The sequence below is a fragment of the Hyperolius riggenbachi genome, unplaced genomic scaffold (assembly GCF_040937935.1).
Source record: "Hyperolius riggenbachi isolate aHypRig1 unplaced genomic scaffold, aHypRig1.pri scaffold_150, whole genome shotgun sequence".
In the NCBI taxonomy this organism is placed as follows: Eukaryota; Metazoa; Chordata; class Amphibia; order Anura; family Hyperoliidae; genus Hyperolius; species Hyperolius riggenbachi.
The window spans coordinates 366,708-390,250 of NW_027152364.1; the positions used below are offsets into that span (position 1 = coordinate 366,708).

At 47.4% G+C, this 23,543-nt stretch overlaps 1 long non-coding RNA gene across 2 annotated transcripts in view; it reads left to right on the forward strand.

Annotated features, from left to right (window-relative positions):
• LOC137543664 (uncharacterized) overlaps positions 1-23,255 on the forward strand; it is a 41,449-nt gene extending 18,194 nt beyond the window's left edge. For both annotated transcript variants that reach the window (XR_011025560.1, XR_011025561.1), the window contains exon 3: positions 22,988-23,255. This is a non-coding gene — a long non-coding RNA (uncharacterized lncRNA). The remainder of the gene's footprint in view (positions 1-22,987) is intronic.
• Positions 23,256-23,543: the final 288 nt, after the last annotated feature.

Here is a 23,543-nt window from a genome sequence, read left to right on the forward strand (position 1 = left end):
CACCATGGCTAGTATGGCCTTTGCGCCATACTAGTTTTTCCAGCATAAACTGATGACATTTCCACTTTGTGCAGCTGGCTCGTTACTGGTTCCAGTACTCCTCTCAAGAAAGATTATTTTAGCTGGAAACCCTTCAGCCTCCTTTTTATACTGGTCTCTTGCACACCTTGCAAGCTATACGATTGTGACATTCTCCCACTGACCAGTCACAGGCACCAACACCTGAGCATTTCACGATGACATTACATATATATGAACAGGACTCAGCTTTAGTTTAGGCACGTTTGGGGCGTTTCATGGTCTTATGTTTGCTTTCAAGCGCATGATTACATACATAATGCTCAGTATGTTTATTGGTCTGCTAAGGATTTCCTTTTTCTTATCCTTTTGTTTTCTGGTTCTTCTACATGTTTGCAATTACAATGCTGAAATGTTAACCTGCACTGACTACAGTAAACTTTAAGCCGATGGGAGTAGCAGTATGAGAGTGTTATTACTACTTGATCAGACTTATTATTTTGTGTGGCACTGAACCCTATCGGACTGAGTACTCAGTCAGTTCAAGTATTGGGCTGACTGATCTGAATATTGGTTGGGGCCCACTGCTTCCCCTTCCCAGTATCCCTCTTTCTCTTTTGGGCTACCCCTCTACTCAATATTTTCTACAATGACCTCCCCTTCTGAAACTGGGGATATTCCAATCTCCTGGAAAATATGCTCCTACAATGTCCACAGGCTTAACACCCCTCAGAAGAGATCTATGCTCCTTGACAGACTTTACAAAGAAAGGATCCCTAAAGCCCTCTTACAAGAGACGCACTTTCGCTCTGATGCGGTCCCTTGACTAGTTGACAAACACTACATGTCCCACTTTCATGCTGCTACCCCACGATCTAAATCTAAAGAAGTATCAATTCTCTTGCATAGAAACTGTGATTTCCAGGAAGAAAATATGCAAGTAGAGCCAGAGGGATGATATATCTTTATAAAGAGTACTGCTTACTCAAGAGATATCACTATAGCCACCTTATACTTCCCCAATACTGGTCAGGTGGGGTTTTAATGTTCAAAGTTCGGAAAAGGTTTCTATGACAGAGGAAACTTTCATAGACAACTAAAAACTCACACACCTGACAGACCGTATTCATGTTCAGACTTTTGTAAAGCACTTGATAAGACACACAGGCAAGAGGCCTCTGTCATGTTCAGAATGTGGGAAAACTTTTTATGATAGAAAGAGCTTTCAGAGACACCTAAAAACTCACACAGGTGAGAAGTCTTATTAATGTTCAGAGGGTGGGAAATGTTTTACTCAGAATTGATACCTTAATTGACACATCAAAATTCACACTGAGGAGCGGACTTTTTCATGTTCAGAGTGCGGGAAAGACTTCTATGACAGAGGAAACTTTCATAGACACCAAAAACACACACGGGTGACAGAACATATTCATGTTCAGACATTTTGTAAAGCACAGGATAAGACACACAGGTAAGAGGCCTCCGTCATTCAGAATGTGGGAAAACTCTTCATGATAGAAAGAGCCTTCAGAGACACGTAAAAACTCACAAAGGTGAGAAGACTTGTTCATGTTCAGAGTGCGGGAAATGTTTTTACTCAGAATGGAAATCTTCATTGACACTTGAGAAAACACACTGGGGAGTGGCCTTTTTCATGTTCAGAGTGCGGAAAATATTTCTATGACAGAGGAAACTTTTATATACACCAAAAGACTCACACAGGTAACAGATTATATTCATGTTCAAACTTTTGTGAAGTACATGATAAGACAAACTGTTAAGAGGCCTCTGTCATGTTCAGAATGTGTGAAAACCTTTCATGATAGAAAAAGCCTCCAGAGACACCTAAAAACGCACACAGGTGAGAAGCCTTATTCATATTCAGAGAGTGGGAAATATTTTACTCAAAATGGAAACCTTATCAGACACCTGAGGATACACACTGGGAAGCAGCCTTTTTATGTTCAGAGTGTGGGAAAGATTTCTATGACAGAGGAAACTTTCATAGACACCAAAAAACTCACACAGGTGACAGACTGTATCCATATTCAGACTTTTGTAAAGCACATGATATGACCCACAGGTAAGAGGCCTCTATCATGTTCACGATGTGCCTTCAGGGCTGATTCACGCTATAAGAGCTTTTTAAACGCTATAGATTTTAAAAGCTCTTGCTAATGTAATGCTAAGGGGGATTTTTACAAAATCACATTGCTCCGGCATGAACACACACATAGGATAACATTAGTAAGAGCTTATAAAATCACAAAGCCCTTAGAAAAGCTCTTGTAGTGGGAACAAGCCCTCAGAGACACCTAAAACTCACACACGTGAGAAGCTCTATCTATGTTCAGAGGGTGGGTAACATTTTACTCAGAATGGAAACCTTAATAGACACATGAGAATACACACTGGGGAGTGGCCTTTTTATGTTAAGAGTGTGGGCAAGATTTATTGTGGCCCCCAGGGATCAAGGTATTTAGCTTATGTATAGTTTTCTATCTCTCAGAAAGAAACCCAGTGGATACATAAGCTTAATACCTTGATCCCTGGGGGCCACAATGTGGATATTGATTTAAATTGTTTTATTAATGATAGTTGACATGGTATGTTGATAAATGAGGCTCTGACCGTAAATATTTATGACAAAATTTGTATTGGCCTCTTTTGAAACTTGCATGTAATTATGCAGTAATATGGGGATTTGCCCTTTTTATATTGTATTCTCAGTATTTTCTATATTGCTATTTCCCTTATGTATGTGTTTATTATTATGATTATGTCTATCTACTATTGAAGGAGGACGTGATGCGGAAATTGTTATGTACGGGGCATGCAGTGGGCACCAGCATAGTGCTGTAAATAAATGCACAGAACGCACTCACTAGATGAGTTGTCACAAGATATAGGCGCAGGTACCACCTTTTATTAGCCGTACATAAGCGGCCACTAGCGCTTTGCGACTGGTGCTCACTGGATGAGCTAATGTAGACATGTGCGCAGGCGCTGTAGGGTCTGTGCCCATTGGATTAGCTGCCCAAGCGCCTAGCGCAGGCGCAGAAGCATCACTGGTTCATTATTTAGGACGTCGCCGGCCGTAGCTCCGTGCCCCTGATGAGTTGCCGCAGCAACGAAACGTTGGGCGGAGCTACGGCGTTACGTCACGCGTGTGTTACTGGTCGGACGCGGCTGGAGTGCCAGACAGTGATTGGATTTTTTTGATTGAAGACGTGCAATAAAGTGTGTTTTGTGGACTTTTACGCGATGAGGAGTTCTTGTTTGTCATATTGACAGCACTGCCCATCTGGGATACCCGTTCGTGTGGAAGGAGGCTTGCCAGAGAGGCTGTGGGGTGGCCTATACCCCAGACGCGAGACCAAGGGGTGGTCGCCATATCTGGTGAGTTCACACCTGATGGGGGAATCCCTTGATGGTTCTATCTACATGCTCATATAGAAGTCCATCGCAGTGTTATCTATAAGAAGCGCTCACTGATCCTTATGAAGATTTGTACTTGTTCTGTACCGCTACAATGAGAATCCTGTGGAGGCGGGCAAGTCTGCCATTGTGACCCCGGGTAATGGCCGGGGAATAAGGGTTTGAATCCGGTGTGGAGCCTGAGCAACGGCTACCACTACACATCCAAGGAGGGCAGCAGGCAGGCATGCACGCCCGCCCCGAGGTAGTGACCAAAGATAACAATACAGGAGGACTATCAAGGGCTTGCTGTATTTGAAATGAATGTACTTTAAATCCTTTAACGAGAACCAGTTATGGCGGGCAAAGATGACACCACATTCCTTTCACGAGAATCATATGGAGGCGGGCAAGTCTGCCATTTGTGACCCCGGGTAATGGCCGGGGAATGAGGGATGGAATCCGGTGTGGAGCCTGAGCAACGGCTACCACTACACAGGCAAGGAGGGCAGCAGGCAGGCATGCACGCCCGCCCCGAGGTAGTGACCAAAAATAACAATACAGGACTCAGGAGGACTTTTGAGGCCCTAATTGTAATGAATCAACTTTAAATCCTTTAACGGGAATCCGTTATGGAGGGCAAGTCTGCCATTGTCACCACGGGTAATGGGCGGGGAATGAAGGTTGGATTCCGGCCCGTAGTGGGAGCCTGCTGAGACCCATGCTGTAGCTGCCCTGACCGTGCTTTGCAGACCAGGCATCTGTGGTCAGATGGACCCTTGACCCAGCGGAAGACAAACCAAGTCGAAAGCATTTGCCAAGAATGTTTTACGGAGGGCAAGTTTTTTGCCATTTTTTAAATTGTTTGAAACTGTAGATGGTTGTATTTTTCAATTGTTTTAAAATGTAGATGGTTGTAGTTTTAAATTGTTTGAAACTGTATATGGTTGTATTTTTAAATTGTTTGAAACTAGATGGTTGTTTTGCGTTCCGGAGTTGGAGCCTGAGCAACGGCTACCACCACACATCCAGGCAAGAAGGGCAGCAGGCAGGCATGCACGCCCGCCCCGAGGTAGTGACCAAAAATAACAATACAGGACTCAGGAGGACCTTTTGAGGCCCTAATTGTAATGAATCAACTTTAAATCCTTTAACGGGAATCCGTTATGGAGGGCAAGTCTGCCATCTATTCAAGTGCAAGTTATGCACTGACTGCCAGGTATAATGTGGAGTCACAGATGTAGTGAAAGATATGCAGTGACTGCAAACAGCCGTTTGTGTAGTGACGGCCATGCTGGACTGGTGCGCACCATGACGAGAGTGCAGGTGATGGTGGCTTTTCAGCCCATATGGTCGCCCGGCTGATGTAGCTGAATGACAGAACAGTGACTGTCCAGCTGATCAAATTTGGTCTGACCACAATGAAACAACGACCTTATTATCTTTGATGTGCCACCCCCACCCGAGACACTCATATAACCGGCGGTCATTGCTTCATTGTGATATGCAAGCCCCTTCACCGCGGCAAGGTAATGATCATGAAGGGGGATGGGCACATGTATATGCCTTTTTGTTTTTTTGTTGCAGCCGCCTGCAGTTCAGCCAGAAAAATTAGGCAGGCATGTGCACGCCCCAGAAAAATTAGTATAGCGGCCGTTGCTAGCAGCGGCCTTAAAAATTCTGGAATCCGCCTAGAGTCCTGGACCCTGGTGGTGGTGGCGGAGAAGGCAGTCAAGCGGCCTGCTGGCAGAGATGCTGTGTGTGTGGACTGACTTAGTCTTCGGTCGTGCAATAGCCCTCAGGGATCCATGCCTCATTCATTTTGATAAAGGTCAGGTACTGAACACTGTCATGACTTAGGCGACTTCTCTTCTCAGTGACAATGCCTCCAGCTGCACTGAAGGTCCTTTCTGACAGGACGCTTGCGGCAGGGCAAGAGAAAAGTTGTATGGCAAATTGGGACAGCTCTGGCCACAGGTCAAGCATGCGCAACCAGTAGAGCAAGGGTTCATGCTCGCAGTCGCAGTGTGTACATCCACACTTAAGGCCAGGTAGTCGCTACCTGCCGGTCCAGGCGTTGGTGGAGGGTGGATCCCGAAGGGCTACTGCGAGGCGTTGGACTAAAGAATGTCTGCATGTCCGACATCCCCCCGAGATCGCTGGAGCGCCCTGTCCTTGCCTGCGTGGACTGGGGAGGAGGATTACTGCCAGTGGTACCTTTATTGCGTTGTACTGTCACATCACCCTTAAATGCATTGTAATGCATCATTGACAGCTTGTTCTGCAAGTGCTGCATCCTTTCCGCCTTGTGTTGAGTTGGTAACAGGTCTGCCACTTTGTGCCTGTACCAAGGGTCTAGTAGTGTGGCCACCCAGTACAGGTCATTCCTCTTGAGTTTTTTGATACGGGGGTCCCTCAACAGGCTGGACAACATGAAAGAGGCCATCTGCACAAAGTCGGATCCAGATGTACTCTCCATCTCCTCTTGCTCTTCCACAGTGACGTCACGCAACTCCTCTTCCTCCCCCCAGCCACGAACAATACCACGGGAACGTGGAGCAGCAGAAACCCCCTGTGATGGCTGCTGCGGGTTGTTGTTCTTCTGCCGCAGCCGCCTCTTCCTCCTCCACAGAAACGCCTTCCTCATAATCGTCATCCGAGTCTGACTCCTCTCCTTCCCCACACGACTCCTCTTCTTCCTCCTCCTCCCCCCTCTGTGGTACCGCAGGTGTCGAGGAAACGTGGTTCGGATGTAAATCGCTCCCACGAATCCTCCTGCCGTAGCTGTTCCTGTTCCCGCTCCTCCACAGCTTCATCCACCACTCTACGCACGGCACGCTCCAGGAAGTAAGCGTAGGGGATCAAGTCGCTGATGGTGCCTTCAGCGCGACTCACCAGGTTGGTCACCTCCTCAAACGGCCGCATGGTCCTGCATGCATTTCGCATCAGTGTCCAGCTGTTGGGCCACAACATCCCCATCGTCCCAGATTGTGTCCTTCTACTGTAGTTTTACAGGTACTGGGTGACGGCTTTTTCCTGGTCTAGCAAGCGAGAGAACATGAGCAGGGTGGAATTCCAGCGAGTTGGGCTATTGCATGTCAAGCATCTCACCGGCAAGTTGTTTTTCCCCTGAATGTCCACAAAGCGTGCCATGGCCGTATAAGACCTCCTGAAATGCCCACACAACTTCCTGGTCTGCTTCAGGACGTCCTCTAAGCCTGGGTACTTTGAGACAAAACTTTGCACGACCAGATTCAGCACATGTGCCATGCAGGGTACATGTGTCAGCTTTCCTAAATTCAAAGCGGAAAGGAGATTGCTGCCATTGTCACACACCACGTTGCCGATCTCCAGCTGGTGCGGGGTCAGCCATTGCTCCACCTGTTTGTTAAGAGCAGCCAGGAGAGCTGCTCCAGTGTGACTCTCCGCTTTGAGGCAAGACATGTCTAAAATTGCGTGACACCGTCGTACCTGGCATACAGCGTAGGCTCTGGGGAGACGGGGCTGTGTAGCTGGAGAGGAAGAGGAGATGGCAGCACCGCTAGAGTTCAACTGACACTCAGCCAAGGAGGAGGAGGAGGTTGACAGCGAAGAGGATGTAGCTGGAGGAGAAGGAGAGGAGGTGGCAGGAGGCCTGCCTGCAAGCCGTGGAGGTGTGACAAGTCGGTCCGCTGCGCAGCCACGTACTCCCTGCTTGCTGCCATCGGTCACCAGGTTGACCCAATGGGCTGTGTACGTAATGTAGCGGCCCTGCCCGTGCTTGGCAGACCAGGCATCCGTGGTCAGGTGGACCCTTGACCCAACACTCTTCGCAATAGATGACACCACTTGCCTCTGAACCGCACGGTACAGTTTGGGTATGGCCTTTCGTGAAAAATAAGTGCGGCCTGGTATCTTCCACTGCGGTGTCCTAATGGCCACAAATTTACGGAAAGCCTCTGACTCCACCAGCTTGTATGGTAATAGCTGGCGTGTACCAGCGTGTCGCCAGGTGTACCCTGGGTATTAAGTAGCCCCCCCTCCAGTGCAGGTAGCCAGATGTGCCTCAGTATTAGGTAGGTCCCTCCCCCAGTATAGGTATCCAGGTGTGCCCCTAAGATTAGGTAGCCCCCTTTCCCAGTATAGGTAGCAGCAGGGCCAGGAAAAGGCAGAGGCGAGAGAGGCTCCAGCCTCAGGGCACAGTGTAGGAGGGGGCGCACAACTCATTCAGCTATCATACCCCTATTGTGTTTAAAGCAGAGATAAATAATAAAAGGGGGATACATGGCAGTGACTGCAAGCCAGATAACTAGAGATTAAGGTGCTGGGGGCCCTGGGGTGCATCTTAGTCTAATAGCAATCTGTGTGGGAGGGATGGAGGTGCCCACTTTGGTGTCTCAGCCTTGGGTGCTGGAGGACCTTGTCCCAGCTCTGGGTAGCAGATATGCCCCTTCTTAAAATGCTAAGTCATGAGTCTGTTCCTCTATAGCAAAAAAATTATGGGGACATGCGGAGAGCTTTGATTCTTCTGAGGGTATGCTGGGAGTTATAGTGCCTCATTGGAAGGCCCATGGGAGGGGATGCACAAGATGGTTAGGGAATGCTATGGGTGGACCTCCTACCCAGCAGTAAGCCAGATCAGCCAGCACAGAAGCCAGGTAACTCTGCTTATGTGTGAGACTGCCTATTTATGTGAAATGCTGCATTTTGTTATTTTATATTAATGGACAGTGATGCTCAAATCCGGATCCGGGAGACACCCGGATAGTTGCTATCCGGATATCTCCCAGGAAACCTGTGCGGGGGGGTCAATCTTACCTGTCTGCCATCTTCTTCGTCCGTCCCTGGCGCCTTCCACGATGCGGTCCACGCGGCGGTCACGTGACTACAAAAACTCATCCCAATCCCACCCCGCCCGGGGAGGTTTACTGGGAGATATCCGGATAGCAACCATCCGGGTGTCTCCCAGATCCGGATTTGAGCATCACTGTTAATGGAGAGGGGGGCTTCATCCAACATTTTGCTGAGAAGACCTACTTAGACATCTGTTAAGTTCATGTAAATTTGGCTCCAACCATGACCACTCCCACATTCTGTGCATGACCACACCCATTTTTCAGCTGGAGTGCCCCAGATCTCTTAGGTTCCTAGCAACGCCCCTGCTTCAGAGGTGCCACTTTTGTGAATATCATACTTTAGTTAACTCTCATTTGAAGACCGTTCTCTACTCAAAACCAGACTAGTGGCACACAGAGCTCCCTCCCGCGGCTGGAAGAGAAGCGGTAAGTCCCCGCCCGCTGCCAGCAATACTAAATTCTGGAGGGGAGAGCGAGGAAGGGGGAGCCCCAAGGTGAGTTTAGTGGGGGGGGAATATCCCCCCCCCCCTTTCCCGCCGCTGTGCCTGCTGTTCCCCCTTCACTGTGTTGCCACCCCTCCTGGGGACACATACACACCTGGCTACCTATTCTAGGGACACCTATACACCTGGCTACATATACTGGGGACACCTATACACCTGGCTACATATACTGGGGACAACTATACACCTGGCTACATATACTGGGGACACCTATAGACCTGGCTATCTGTACTGGGGACACCTATAGCCCTGGCTACCAATTCTGGGGACACCTATAGACCTGGCTATCTAAACTGGGGACACCTATAGACCTGGCTACTTATACTGAGGACACCTATAGACCTGGATACTTATACTGGGGACACCTATAGACCTGGATACTTATACTGGGGACACCTATAGACCTGGCTACCTATACTGGGGACACCTATAGACCTGGCTACCTATAGTGCGAACACCTATACAACTGGTTACTTCCACTGGTGATACCTATAGACCTGGTTACTTTTACTGGGGCACCTATTTTGGGTGATCCGCTGCCAGATTAAGTGTATTTTGGGGAATAGCTGCCAGATTATGTGTATGTTGGGGGAACCGCTGCTTTCTGAGTAAGTGTATTTTGGGGGAACCACTGCTGCCAGATTACATGTATTTTGGGGAACCGCGCTGACAAATTATGTGTATGTTGGGGGAACCGCTGCTGCCAGATTGTCTATTTTGGGGAAACCACTGCCAAATTGCGTGGATTTTTGGTGAAATGCTGTCAGATTACATGTATTTTGGGGGGAAACACTATGGCAGAGCTCAAACTTCCCTGGAGGACCTTTTACAGCACTGCTAAGGTCGTGTATATTTGGCCCCACCCATGACCATCGCCCATATTCTGTTGCATGACGACGCCCATTTTTTCGGCAGGGGTTTTTGTCAACAAAAAAAATATCCTTTTGTCAGTAAATTTTTTATAGCTTTGTTTGTAAAAAAAATAACGTGAAAAGGTTGGCAACACTGGCAACATCTCTTATTGCCCGTTGTTGCCCGGGCGGACTGACAAGTTGTCAGTCCGCCCCTGGGGTTACCTCACAGGCAACCACTGACAATGCAGGTGGGGAGATTAGACCTGACCAGGGCCGGTTCTAGACAGGCACATATGAGGGGGCAGTCTAAAATGGGTAGAGGGCATCATGAACGGGGAAATAAAAAAAATGGGCGTGTTCATGATGGCATGTGGGTGGGGATAACTGTAATGTAGTTATACCAGCTAATGAAGTTACATAAAAAAAAATGAAGTAAATGCACATGACGACAGCTGTTTCCCCAGTAAATGCACGTAATGACAGACAGCGTTCCTCCAGTAAATGCATGTAATGAGAGACAGCGTTTCACCAGTAAACGCATGTAATGAGACAGTGTTTCACCAGTAAATGCACATAATGACAGACAGCGTTTCCCCAGTAAATGCACGTAATGAGAGACAGCATTTTACCACTAAATGCACATAAGAGTGTTATGATCGCTTCTGTAGCGTTTACTGCTGACTGCAGTGGTATTGCAAACCAAGCAGTTCTAATGTCATTACATGCATTTGCTTGCATAGTTTGGTTTGCACTTAAACTAGTTGCTGATTCCATCTGCAGTCGCTCTGAAGTTTATGACAGTTTAATATGCTTTTGTGTAAACAAACATTGTCTGCTGCAGTGGAGGGGCGGTCCCTTTCCTGCAGGCTGCATATCATTGTCTGCCTTTTCCTGCTATCAGCCTGTGATTAATTACCATTCACTTGTGTGGGAATCTGCAGGTCTGCTCCCATTGGATGACCTCAGTATAAAGAACTGCTTCCTGCAATGCCTCATGGGCTATCATAGTCTCAGATTGTATCTGTTACTCTGCTCGTGCCCCACCTCGTTCCTGGTCCGTGTGGACTGCGCTGACTCCTGCGAAGGGGTCAGCGAGTCCTCCTAGTTCTGCTCTTGTTCTAGAAGTTGCTACTTGCTTGTCTTGTGTCATATATTGGTTCATCGCCAATATATACGCATACTTGCGCATTTTGTTATTTTCCTTGTATTCGTGTTACGTTAATATATCAGTGTCGCTGATATATACGTACACGAACTGTTTATTTCCTGTGTTCAGTTAGTCAGTTTTCCAGCACGTTTTGGTAGTTTGCGCGTACCGTGAACACCCGTGCTGAGCTAGTTATCCTGTTCCTGGTTCTGTTTGTGGATTGCGTTCATCTCTGCGAAGAGATAGCGAATCCTTCTGAGTCCTGTTCCCTGTATTACTCCAGTCTTAGTCAGCGTTCCTGCTTATGTCCTATATCGGTTCATTGCCGATATATACATATGTTAGTCAGACCTTACAAAGAGTTTCATTGATAGCTGTAATTGTAATACGCTAGGAAAACATACTTATTGTATATTTATCTGTGTTACGTTCATCTGTCTCGATCCTGCTATTTTCTGACTATTCTGTCCTGTCTTTGTGAGGCACGCCATCGCCGCAACGCATTGGCTGCCTCATTCCAGTCTGTCTGGTTTTGGACGCTTGCTGTCGCTAAGTAGCCGCTAGCTAGCAAGCGTTCATTCTGTCTACTTATTCTGATCTCCTCAGTCCTGGTTTATGCGCTCAGCGCTACTTTGCGCTGAGACGTTATTACGAAAGTGTTGTTTGTGGCTGTTCGGATCTGCACCGGCTCTGTGCGCCACAATCTCCTATTGGAGTCAGTCCTCTCCTCCACTAAACTGGGGATATCCTGATCCCTTGTGCTGGTGTGTGTACCTCCTTCACGTCAGCTTATGTGTTGTATGCTGACTGTGGAGATTACACCTCCAAGCTTAACATTATGATAGCCCCTTTACCAATCCCCATTGTGGGGGGGGGTTCCCAGCAAAAATGACACTGTTTGTTATGGTTCCTGTTCCTTTAAGAAATTTGAGAAGCTCAATTCTGAAACAGAAAATGAGTTTTTTTCTGAATGTGCCAGGTTCCTGGCCAATCCTGAGCTCCAGGCTACTCCTGTTTCAACGTGGGCCCCCCAGCTAGTTTGTTTTATTTAAGGGAAGATTGTTTCAGTGGGCCTACGATGTCTTGGATCATACCAATTTAAAAGAAAGACCACTGGAATTTCTAGCGTTTGTGATCCATAACTGGCTGCGCAAAACCGATTTGCCTAGCCCTTTTGATAAGCTCCTGGCAGCTTGTCAATCAGCTGCTCCTTCTACTGCCTACAAAAATAATCAGCAAGCAGATAATTGTTCTGATAACTTTTCTTCTGCTAAGGCAGCAGGGTCTAAAGCCAAACGTAAACGCTCCAAAAGAAAAGCGTTACAATCAGCGGAGTCGTTGCCCTTAGCGACTGCGCATCAGATCTGTAACGAGACTCCACCATTAGCAGATAATGAAATTCAGTCACCATTCAGGGGAGTCAAATGGACCTATGAAACTACTAATGAACTTTCATTGCTAGCCAGGGAAAATAAAGGTTCTTGTTTAAATGAATTATCTGAATATGATTATGAAGATATATTACAGAGTATTGAACAGATCAATTTATTCGTGCAGCAAGGGAAATTTGCATACACTACAGTTCAACACTTGCTACAGGTACTGGAGATCCTTAGGAATAAGAAATCGGCCAATCACCTGCTAAATAACCCAATTGTTTCTGCCACTAACACATTTGCAAACTATGATCAGCCGGAATGCTCAGCTGTTAAATATGCATGGGATCCTCCATTTGAGAAAGGAGAGATGGAAGCCCTGGTCTATGAATGGAAGAAAGATGCAAGTTCATTTTGTCAGTTTTACAGTGCAAAAAGTGAATTAGTATTGAATGCATGCATTAAGTCTGCCTATAACCTAATAAAAACTGGTGTGTGTGGGTATGACTTTGTGGCTCCATTGATCGATGTGTGGAGAATGATTCTGGACGATTTTTATGCGATTCAATCAGTTGATACCAGGGAAGACACACTGTCAAGTGGAGATTGTTCCACTTCCTCAGTTCCTGAGGACTCGCCTGCTTCAGCACCTTTGGCTGATTCAGCGAGTGATTCAGAGCTCCTTTTGTGTGAAATCGAAGTTCCTGTAATTCCACCCTGTACCATGGATAACTCAGTGTTACTTCCCAGTAAGACAGAAATTACTAATACTTCCTTAATCTTGCCCTGCACAAATTTCTCAGCAGAGGACCCAGAGGTCCTGCTGACTTCTGAGTCCAGCCTAGCCAGTACTCATGAATCTTTGTTCAGTGAAACAGACACCAGAAAAATCTTACCTGTCTCTGCAAACACTTCTGCAGAAATTACCTGTGTTAATAAAGTTCAACTCCTGTCTGATCCAGCAGATGCCAATAGATGCACTACATCAGTTTCTGAGTCCCAGCAATCCTGTCCAGAAATCTCAGAACCCCAGCATCTGAATTTTCCAATTTCACAATTGAATGGTGATTTAGATGCGCAAACATTGTGTTTTGATCTTCCTGTTTCTACACCTCACTCTAGTTTCATGAATAACTCAGAGCGTCTGCTATGTGAGTCCGAAATCGCAGAATTATTACCGTGTTCAGAAAATGTTCCAGTGAACTTGCCCTGTACCATGAATTGTGCAGTAGATCTCTCCAATGAAACTCAGGTCACAGAATCATTATGCTGTCCAGCAGGTGCTTCCATGGTTTTGCCCTGCAGTGTGGACTGTTCGGTGATCCTGTCCAGTGAAGCTGTGGTCACAGAGTCTTATGCTTCATCCAGTACTTTGGATATTTCAAACCCTCTAGCAGAACAGTCTGAGGCACTGCTTACCTCAGTTGGTGTTGCTGTAATATTCACTTGTCTAGCAGCCGTTTTGGAATTACAGTCTGCTCTAATAAAACTTGATGAATTTCTGCCCAGCGAAGCAGAAGCCATTGAAATATTGTCCTCGTCAGCAAGTGTGTTAGATACCTTGCCCTGTACACAGTCTGATTTAACCAATGTTGTTGAGTCCCTCTCCAGTGTTGTAACAGCCGAGGAACTCCAGCCCTGTCCTCTGAATGTTTCAAAAGTCTTGCCCTGTAACATGGATAATTCTGACTCGCTGGAAAAAATAATAATAGAAATCTCAGAATTTCAGTCCGGGTTAATGAGTGTTTCTGAAACCCAGCCCTGTATCCTGGAAAATTCTGGTTCTCTGGCCGGTGTGGCAGAAGTTCCTGAGTCCCCTTCCTGTCCAGTGAGTTACTCAGTTTTGCCTAGTTCAGTGGGGATTGCTGCACTACTGACTTGTTTTGCAGCCCTTCATGAGCTCCAATCCAGTGTATTTGATGAGTCTCTGTCTAGTCCAGAAGAAGTTATGGGAACCCTGTCTAGTTCGGTGCATACATCAGAATATTTGTCCTGTCTTGTAAATGCCCCTGAACATGATTTGTTAATAACTTTGCTGGAATCAGAGACATCTAAGTCTGATCCTGCATTTTTTAGTGAGAATCCAGTAACTGTGAAGTCTAGTCATGATGATTTTTTTTTGCCCAGTCCTGGTTTCGGTCCTACCTTGACTGACTTTGAGGTTTGCAGTTCCTTGACATGCCCAGAAGTCTCTCTTGTGCCGGTGTGCCCAGATGTGCTTCGTATGCCAGAGTGCCCAAGTGTGTCTGTGTTGGCGTGCTCACACGCTTCCCTAGTGGAGACATGTTCTGATGTTGCCGGTTGGCCTGCATGCCCGGAGATGGTTCTGGTCCCTAAAAACCCTGATCTTGATGTTTGTCCTTGTGACCCTGACTCTAGAGTTGCCCTGGGTTCCATAGGGGTTCTTGATGGTTCTCCATGTGAGCCTAAGGGGCGTTCTGACCTGTGGGGATCTCTTTGGAGCTTCCAAGTGTTCTGGGAGATCTCTGAGGAAACTTGTCCTGGTACCTTGGATTGGTTCAACAGTGGGTTTTGTGTTGGTAAGGACAGTTCCGGTGGGCATTGCAAAGGCTTTGGCGTTTTTGGACAGTCCTTGGAAGGCGGTGGGTATCGCGCAGAGAGTTTCTTGGGGTTGTTTTCTGGAAGTCGTGGTTCTGATGGGTGTCACACTGAGGCTTGTAGTGCTGACGGGCATGGTTCGGTAGGTTCTGGTTCCAATTGGTCTAGTTTTGGTGAGACTGATTCGGGAATTTGGTTTTGTCGGACGGATCCGACCTTCATGAATTTTCAGTCAGATCAGTTTGCTGGATTTCCCACTTCTGATTTTTTGGTTTGGGTGGTTCAGGAGAAATATGTCAGTTTTCATAGGCGTCCAGAGGCCGCGTTTAAGGGAGGGGGTACTGTTATGATCGCTTCTGTAGCGTTTACTGCTGACTGCAGTGGTATTGCAAACCAAGCAGTTCTAATGTCATTACATGCATTTGCTTGCATAGTTTGGTTTGCACTTAAACTAGTTGCTGATTCCATCTGCAGTCGCTCTGAAGTTTATGACAGTTTAATATGCTTTTGTGTAAACAAACATTGTCTGCTGCAGTGGAGGGGCGGTCCCTTTCCTGCAGGCTGCATATCATTGTCTGCCTTTTCCTGCTATCAGCCTGTGATTAATTACCATTCACTTGTGTGGGAATCTGCAGGTCTGCTCCCATTGGATGACCTCAGTATAAAGAACTGCTTCCTGCAATGCCTCATGGGCTATCATAGTCTCAGATTGTATCTGTTACTCTGCTCGTGCCCCACCTCGTTCCTGGTCCGTGTGGACTGCGCTGACTCCTGCGAAGGGGTCAGCGAGTCCTCCTAGTTCTGCTCTTGTTCTAGAAGTTGCTACTTGCTTGTCTTGTGTCATATATTGGTTCATCGCCAATATATACGCATACTTGCGCATTTTGTTATTTTCCTTGTATTCGTGTTACGTTAATATATCAGTGTCGCTGATATATACGTACACGAACTGTTTATTTCCTGTGTTCAGTTAGTCAGTTTTCCAGCACGTTTTGGTAGTTTGCGCGTACCGTGAACACCCGTGCTGAGCTAGTTATCCTGTTCCTGGTTCTGTTTGTGGATTGCGTTCATCTCTGCGAAGAGATAGCGAATCCTTCTGAGTCCTGTTCCCTGTATTACTCCAGTCTTAGTCAGCGTTCCTGCTTATGTCATATATCGGTTCATTGCCGATATATACATATGTTAGTCAGACCTTACAAAGAGTTTCATTGATAGCTGTAATTGTAATACGCTAGGAAAACATACTTATTGTATTTATCTGTGTTACGTTCATCTGTCTCGATCCTGCTATTTTCTGACTATTCTGTCCTGTCTTTGTGAGGCACGCCATCGCCGCAACGCATTGGCTGCCTCATTCCAGTCTGTCTGGTTTTGGACGCTTGCTGTCGCTAAGTAGCCGCTAGCTAGCAAGCGTTCATTCTGTCTACTTATTCTGATCTCCTCAGTCCTGGTTTATGCGCTCAGCGCTACTTTGCGCTGAGACGTTATTACGAAAGTGTTGTTTGTGGCTGTTCGGATCTGCACCGGCTCTGTGCGCCACAATCTCCTATTGGAGTCAGTCCTCTCCTCCACTAAACTGGGGATATCCTGATCCCTTGTGCTGGTGTGTGTACCTCCTTCACGTCCGCTTATGTGTTGTATGCTGACTGTGGAGATTACACCTCCAAGCTTAACAAAGAGACAGCGTTTCACCACTAAATGCATGTAATGAGACATCCTTTCACCAGTAAATGCATGTAATGAGAGACAGCGTTTCACCACTAAATGCACATAAGAGACAGCCTTTCACCAGTAAATGCATGTAATGACAGACAGCCTTTCACCACTAAATGCACATAAGGACAGACAGGTGTATATGTCCCCAGTATATGTAGCCAGGTGTATATGTGCCCAGTATATGTAGACAGATGTATACGTGCCCAGCATATGTAGCCAGGTGTATAGGTCCCCAGTATATGTAGCCAGGCGTATATGTCCCCAGCATATATAGCCAGGTGTATATGTCCCCAGCATATGTAGCCAGGTGTATATAGGTAGCAGCAGGGCCAGGAAAAGGTAGAGGCGAGAGAGGCTCCAGCCTCAGGGCACAGTGTAGGAGGGGGCGCACAACTCATTCAGCTATCATACCCCTATTGTGTAGCCAGGTGTATAGGTCCCCAGTATATGTAGCCAGGCGTATATGTCCCCAGCATATATAGCCAGGTGTATATGTCCCCAGCATATGTAGCCAGGTGTATATGTCCCCAGCCCCCAGCATATGTAGCCAGGTGTATATGTAGCCAGGTGTATATGTCCCCAGCATATGTAGCCAGGTGTTTAGGTGTCCCCAGTATATGTAGCCAGGTGCATATGTCCCCAGTATATGTAGCCAGGTGCATATGTCCCCAGTATATGTAGCCAGGTGCATATGTCCCCAGTATATGTAGCCAGGTGCATATGTCCCCAGTATATGTAGCCAGGTGCATATGTGCCCAGCATATGTAGCCAGGTGTATATGTGCCCAGCATATGTAGCCAGGTGTATATGTGCCCAGCATATGTAGCCAGGTGTATATGTGCCCAGCATATGTAGCCAGGTGTATATGTGCCCAGCATATGTAGCCAGGTGTATATGTCCCCAGCATATGTAGCCAGGTGTATATAAGTCGCCAGGTCTATAGGTGTCCCCAGTAGATGTGGTCAGGACTTACCATGTGATGTCCCCTGTATAGCCAGGTGTATAGATGTCCCCAACCCCAGGTGAGGTGGCAGCGGAGTATGAGAAGAGGAAGCGATGAGCACAGCGATGTGGAAGGAGGGCCGTCTCCCCTCCCCCCCCTTCCCTCACCTTGGGGTTCCCCCTCTCTCTCACTTTCTCTCGCTGGCAGCAGCGGTAGAACACTTCCTCACTTCCCAGTGCTGGAGAGCGAGAGATCTGTGCGCCGCTGCCACTATGGTCTAGTATAGACCAGAGTAGCGGCGCACAGATCTCTCGCTCTCCCGCGCTGGGAAGTGAGGAAGTGTTCTACCGCTGCAGCCAGCCGTGATATCTAGAGGGGAAAGCAAGAGAGAGGGGGAGCCCCAAGGTGAGGGAAGGGTGGGGAAACTTCCCCCTTCTCCGCCTCTTCTCTCTCCCCTGCCACCCCTGTTTGAGGGGGCAGAGTAATTATTTCCCCACGCTAGAGCCGGCCCTGGACCTGACCCCACTCAGGGTTAAGAAGTCGCTCTCTGTAGATAGGAGAAAATGGGGAAAAAACACCCCTTCACCAAGGGTGGGCTTGTACAATGTTATAGGAATACAGAGGCGCCAAAAGAATGAAAGTATCTAAAAAGTTTGAAAATAGGGGGGGCAGTGGTGGACTTACCTCCTCCAAGTAGACACAAGATAATATTGATGTAATATCCATAAAGGAGTTTATTTATACACGCTACAAGGTCATACAACGCGTTTCACAGGATTGACCCCGCTTCTTCAGGCAATAAGGACGGAGCATATAAAAATGTCTGTAATTCAGCCAAGCGCCTCTCAGATAAATTGAATTCTTTGTGCTCCATTTTGAAAATGGCCATTATATCATAGCAGCTTCCTGGTCAGCACACTGTTAAACTGTAATATCGCCTACTTGAGCCATAGGGAAACATGAAAATTACCTTGCACATCAGTTGTCCTTTCATTTATAACTGACTGCAACTGATATATAAAACTGACAGCAACTGATATGTTTCAGTTCTGACAAAAGCAGTTACTGTATACTTTACCTGTCCGTCGAGTGATTTTCGCATTCGGGTCCCATGTGACTAACAGCATACAGCACGTGGAACGCGTGTGTGACGTCTCACGCATGTCCCACGTGTTATAATGCCAGAGACCACTAGCATACCTCCCAACATTGTAAGCACAGAAAACGGGACATTTAGGCCACACCCCTAACCACGTCCCCAATACCCCCTAGACACGCCCACCAATGTTTTTTTTAAAAAAATTTCAATATTTTTATTTAAATTCATATTATTAATATGACTCCTGAAAGGGGTGTGGGGGAGCATGTGGGTGCCCGTGGGTGTGGGGGAGCATGTGGGTGCCTGTGGGGGAGCATGTGGGTGCCCATGGGTGTGGGGGAACATGTGGGTGTGGGGGAGCATGTGGGTGCCTGTGGGTGTGGGGGAGCACGTGGGTATGGTGGCTAGGAGGGTGCCTGGGCAGAGAAGAGGCAAACAAAAAAAAAAATCGATGCTCCAGCCGCGCAATGCGGGGAGTGGGGCTGCATCATTCCTCCCTCCCTCCTGCTCTCTGAAGCTGCCTGCTGTGTGGGCCCCCCTGGGATGCACAGTTTCCGCAGCGGTGGTCACATACCTGTCCATGCGCTTGTACGGGAGCCGGAACACCGGCTCTTCTCTTCTAGTTCCTGTTTCCTATGACGTCATAGGAAACAGGAAGTAGAATGAAGCCGGCTCCCGTACAAGCGCATGGACAGGTATGTGACTACCGCTGCGGAAACTGTGCATCCCAGGGGGGCCCACACAGCAGGCAGCTTCAAAGAGCAGGAGGGAGGGAGGAATGATGCAGCCCCACTCCCCGCATTGCGCGGCTGGGGCATCGGTTTTTTTTCAGTCACCTCTGAGGCTGACTAGCCCGGGACTTCGGGGGAGGGGTGGCAGCGGGATAGCGGGAGGGACCCCCCAACCCGGGACAGCCCGACGAAAACGGGACGGTTGGGGGGCATGCACTAGGGGGCGCACATGCGGAAGTACAAGCATACACGCAGACATCGGCAGGTAAAATATAACTGCAGGGAGGGCAAGGAGGGGATATAAAACATTAAGCGGCCGAGGGTGGCGAGACGTCGTCACAAGGCCAATTCTCACAAGATTTCCTGCTGAAAACGATTGGGAACCGGCCTGCAGTTTATGGCGGCCAACAGATCTCTCTCTCCGATCAGAGAGAGGTCTGTCTTTTGGTCGATTGGCTGCCAATATTGCTAGATGTATGGCCACCTTTATAATGATAATACGTTATTATATTTTATCAACAATATTTTTTCTTCCATTCCCTTGTGTAGTAATACAAGTCTGCCACTGAAGACAAATTCACACAACTTCTGTTTTTGTTTTATTGGTTTTATATCAGTTGTAGGCTGACTGGAGTTTCTGCAATATCCTGAGCTGTGATAATCCACTTACAGGCAGCCCTCTGCAATGGTTCAAATAAAATGTAAAAGCAGGACAGTTGCAGCCAGTACAGAGCTCAATATGTTCTGTCCTTATATGGGGAACTACTAAATGATTTCCCCACTGAGGAAGCAACACCTCTCAGTTCAGTTCCATGTCAGTGTCCTGACTGACCTCTCCCAGCAGTTAAAGCAGACCTGAACTCAGAACTTACTCTCTCCTCTGTGATAATAATACAGTGCAAAAACCTCACCGATCTCAAACAGCCCGGAAGTTACCATGCCGAGGGGACACATAGATGCTTAGACCGTAGGTAAGCCACCTGAGTGATATCGGAGAGGTTCTGTGCTGGATGGGCGGGGCCACGTGTCTTACGGCAGAAGTGAGCCACAGAGATGGAGCACGGTGGGGAGACAGCAGGAGGCCTGGTGCCACCTGGAGGGCTGGTACCTGGTACGGGTCGCTATTGACGCCTGAAGGTAGGTTCGCCACTGCGAAACAGAGACTTTTCCATCCAGCATGGACAGGGATGTAAAGGGCCTCAAGACTGTCCCATAGGTCTACGTAAGACAAATTTCTGTTTTCATGTAGATTCACGACATGTAGATTAGCCACCACCACAGCCTGAACTGCCATTTGGGCAACCTCAACAGCAGGAATTTGCCGGTAAGTGTTTACAACGAAGCATCACACAGAAGCTGGGTCCCGTGTTCGGATGGATGGATTGTTATGCAGGCCAAGGCAAAAGGCACAAATTCCCCACTGCCTGGCATTTTTAAGCTTTAGCCAGTGCCAAAAGAACAGAGCGGAACTAGTGTGAGAGTGGAAAGCATAGGAGAGGTGTGTGTGTGGGGGGGGGGGGGGGGGGGGAGTGTTATTTAATGGCAACTAGAGAGGCCAAATATTCCACTTCCTGGCAATTTTGGGCGTTATATATAATACAAATACTGCGCTGATATTCAAAGGGTGCGCCACTCAAACTATAAAAAGTCCACAATATTTCCAAAACAGCTATGCACAAATGTCCTGAGGAGTCGCTATATGCGACTAAACTAGTCCAGCACACGCGGCTATTACAAGGGACGCGGACGGGGAGGCGGTTTTCTCAGTGCAGCTAAGCCAACCCAACGGCCAACATGTTGGGTAGAGCCCAAATAAACTCTATGCTATCAATCACGGCCATGTTTGTAAGTGTGCAAGTCTTTTAATATTAAAGTGTTTTTATAATTTTACGCTATGGTGGCCCGAATATGTTTTTTTGAGGTGTGATGTCCTAAAGTAGAGGTGGAAACAGTGGAGCAGACTTCTTTCTGGAAGGCAGGGGGTGGCCAGATGACCCCCAGGTGCTGTGGGCCCATCTAGCAGAGGGTCAATAAGTAACTGTGACTGCCCATTGCTTGGGGTGTGGTGGTGGTGTCTCACTGAAGTGGATTTTAGCAAACCTCCATCTGAGAGAATTCATGTTTGGACTGTCTAAAGCTGGCCATACACTAGGCCGATTCCCCGCCGATCGACAGCAGATTCGATCACTGGGATCAAATCTGCTGTCACATCGTTCATGCTACACGCTAAATTTCGATCTATTTCGTCCCGAAATAGATCGACTCCGTCGGTCGCTCCGTGCGGGAAACTACCAACGCAATACAGCTGCAATACATTACCTGCTCCGCCGGCGCGACTCCCCAGGTCTCCGCTGTCTTCTCCGCTCTGGTCTGGTCTCCGGGTGCAGCATGCTTCACTTCTTCCTGTCCCGGCAGGAAGTTTAAACAGTAGAGGGCGCTCTACTGTTTAAACTTCCCCCAGACAGGAAGAAGTGAAGCATGCCACACCCGGAGACTAGACCAGAGCGGAGAAGAAGACAGCGGAGACCTGGGGAGTTGCACCGGCCGGAGCAGGTAATGTATGCGGGGGGGGGGGGGGTGAAGGGCGGCAGCACCACCGCCACCACCACAGATTGTGAACGGTTTCATGCAGAAATCGATTCACAATCTGTTTGCAGTAAAGGCAGCCATACGATCCCTCTCTGATCAGATTCGATCAGAGAGGGATCTATCTGTTGGTCGAATCTGATGGCAAATCGACCAGTGTATGGCTACCTTTATCTGCTAAACTTGCAATCCAGTTAAGAGGAAGTGCTTATACTATAGGACATTTGTGCGCAGCTGTGTTTTGGAAATTTTGGGCTTTAGCCTGATGCAGAATAACAGAATAACAGAGAGGAACTAGTGTGAAAGTAGAAGGAGTGGGGGTGGAGGAGGGGGATGTTATTTAAAGCGGATCCGAGATGAAAAACCAAATATAACAAGTAACTTGTCTATATATCTTTTATCTAAATTTTAAATGGTTTACACAGCAAATCTAGCTGAAAACAGCTTTAATAGAATATGATTATTTATTCCTGTGATACAATGACAGCAGCCATGTTGTTTGTAAACATAACACAGAGGCAGGCTTATCTGTATCTTGAGCCATCAGCCTAAAGGCCCATACACACGTCGGATTTTTGCGAACGACCCGTCGTTTGAACGTTCCGTTGTTAGCACGTCAAATCCGGCGTGTGTACAGACTATCGTTCGGGTGATAAGACTGGTTAGTCTTATCACCCGAACGATAGTCTGTACACACGCCGGATTTGACGTGCGAACGACGGAACGTTCAAACGACGGGTCGTTCGCAAAAATCCGACGTGTGTATGGGCCTTAATCCCCTCTCCTCCTTCCTCCTCCCCTCCGCCTCTGAACTCAATGGCTAGTAACACCTCCCCCTCCTCCTGCCCAGACTGAGCTCCCATGAGCCCTTGCTTCTGCCAAGGCTCTCTGAAAACCTGTGGACGTGGCTTTTTTAGTTTATAGGGAATTAGAGTATTAAAACAAAAACTAATAAGTATTTGGCTTGAGGAATGCCCTATAAACAATAGGAAAGGAACACAATTATGCAATGTGTAAAAGTTCACCTTGGATCCACTTTAACACTTACTGAAGAGGCACATATCAGTTCACCTTTTCATCAGGAGGAATGATATATTCCCGTGTAGAAAGTTAGATGTTAGTACGCAGATTTAGTTTACCAGTTGGGTTTGCAAAGAGTTGTTTATGAAGTTTTTTTGTGTTTGTTTGTATTTTCAACAGACCTATCCAGAAGGGCCAGTGAGCTAATCACCCAAGTGGAGGCTGTCCGCCAGTGCATGACATGCTGGCCCAGGTGAGAGCTTCAGTGCAAGCCGCAGACAAAAAGCTGACAGCAGTGGCAGCAAAGGCAAAAAAAAAATCTTTAAAAATTGACATGGCAACACAACGCCCTCTGTGCTGGCATGCAGCAATTTTTTTTGTGTGCCTATAACTGTTACATTATGTTTATATATTGCTTTATTTTAATATTGGTTTTTTTGGGGTGACTTTGAGCCTATTAAAACTGTTAAAAAAAATGTTGGCGTGTGCTGTCATCTTTGTAATGAATAACTTTTGTAAGAAGGGACACATGGACAAACCAGAGTAGCGGAAATGGACAACTACACGGTAAGCATTTACCCTTCACTCATTAGACCAGGGGTCTCAAACTCGCGGCCCGCGGGCCATTTGCGGCCCTCGATACAATATTTTGTGGCCCTCACTGGCAAAAGCTTCCTTATAGTTCGCTTCAGTGCTCCCAAGTAATCCGCCACATCCCCGCTAAACGAGGGCTGCA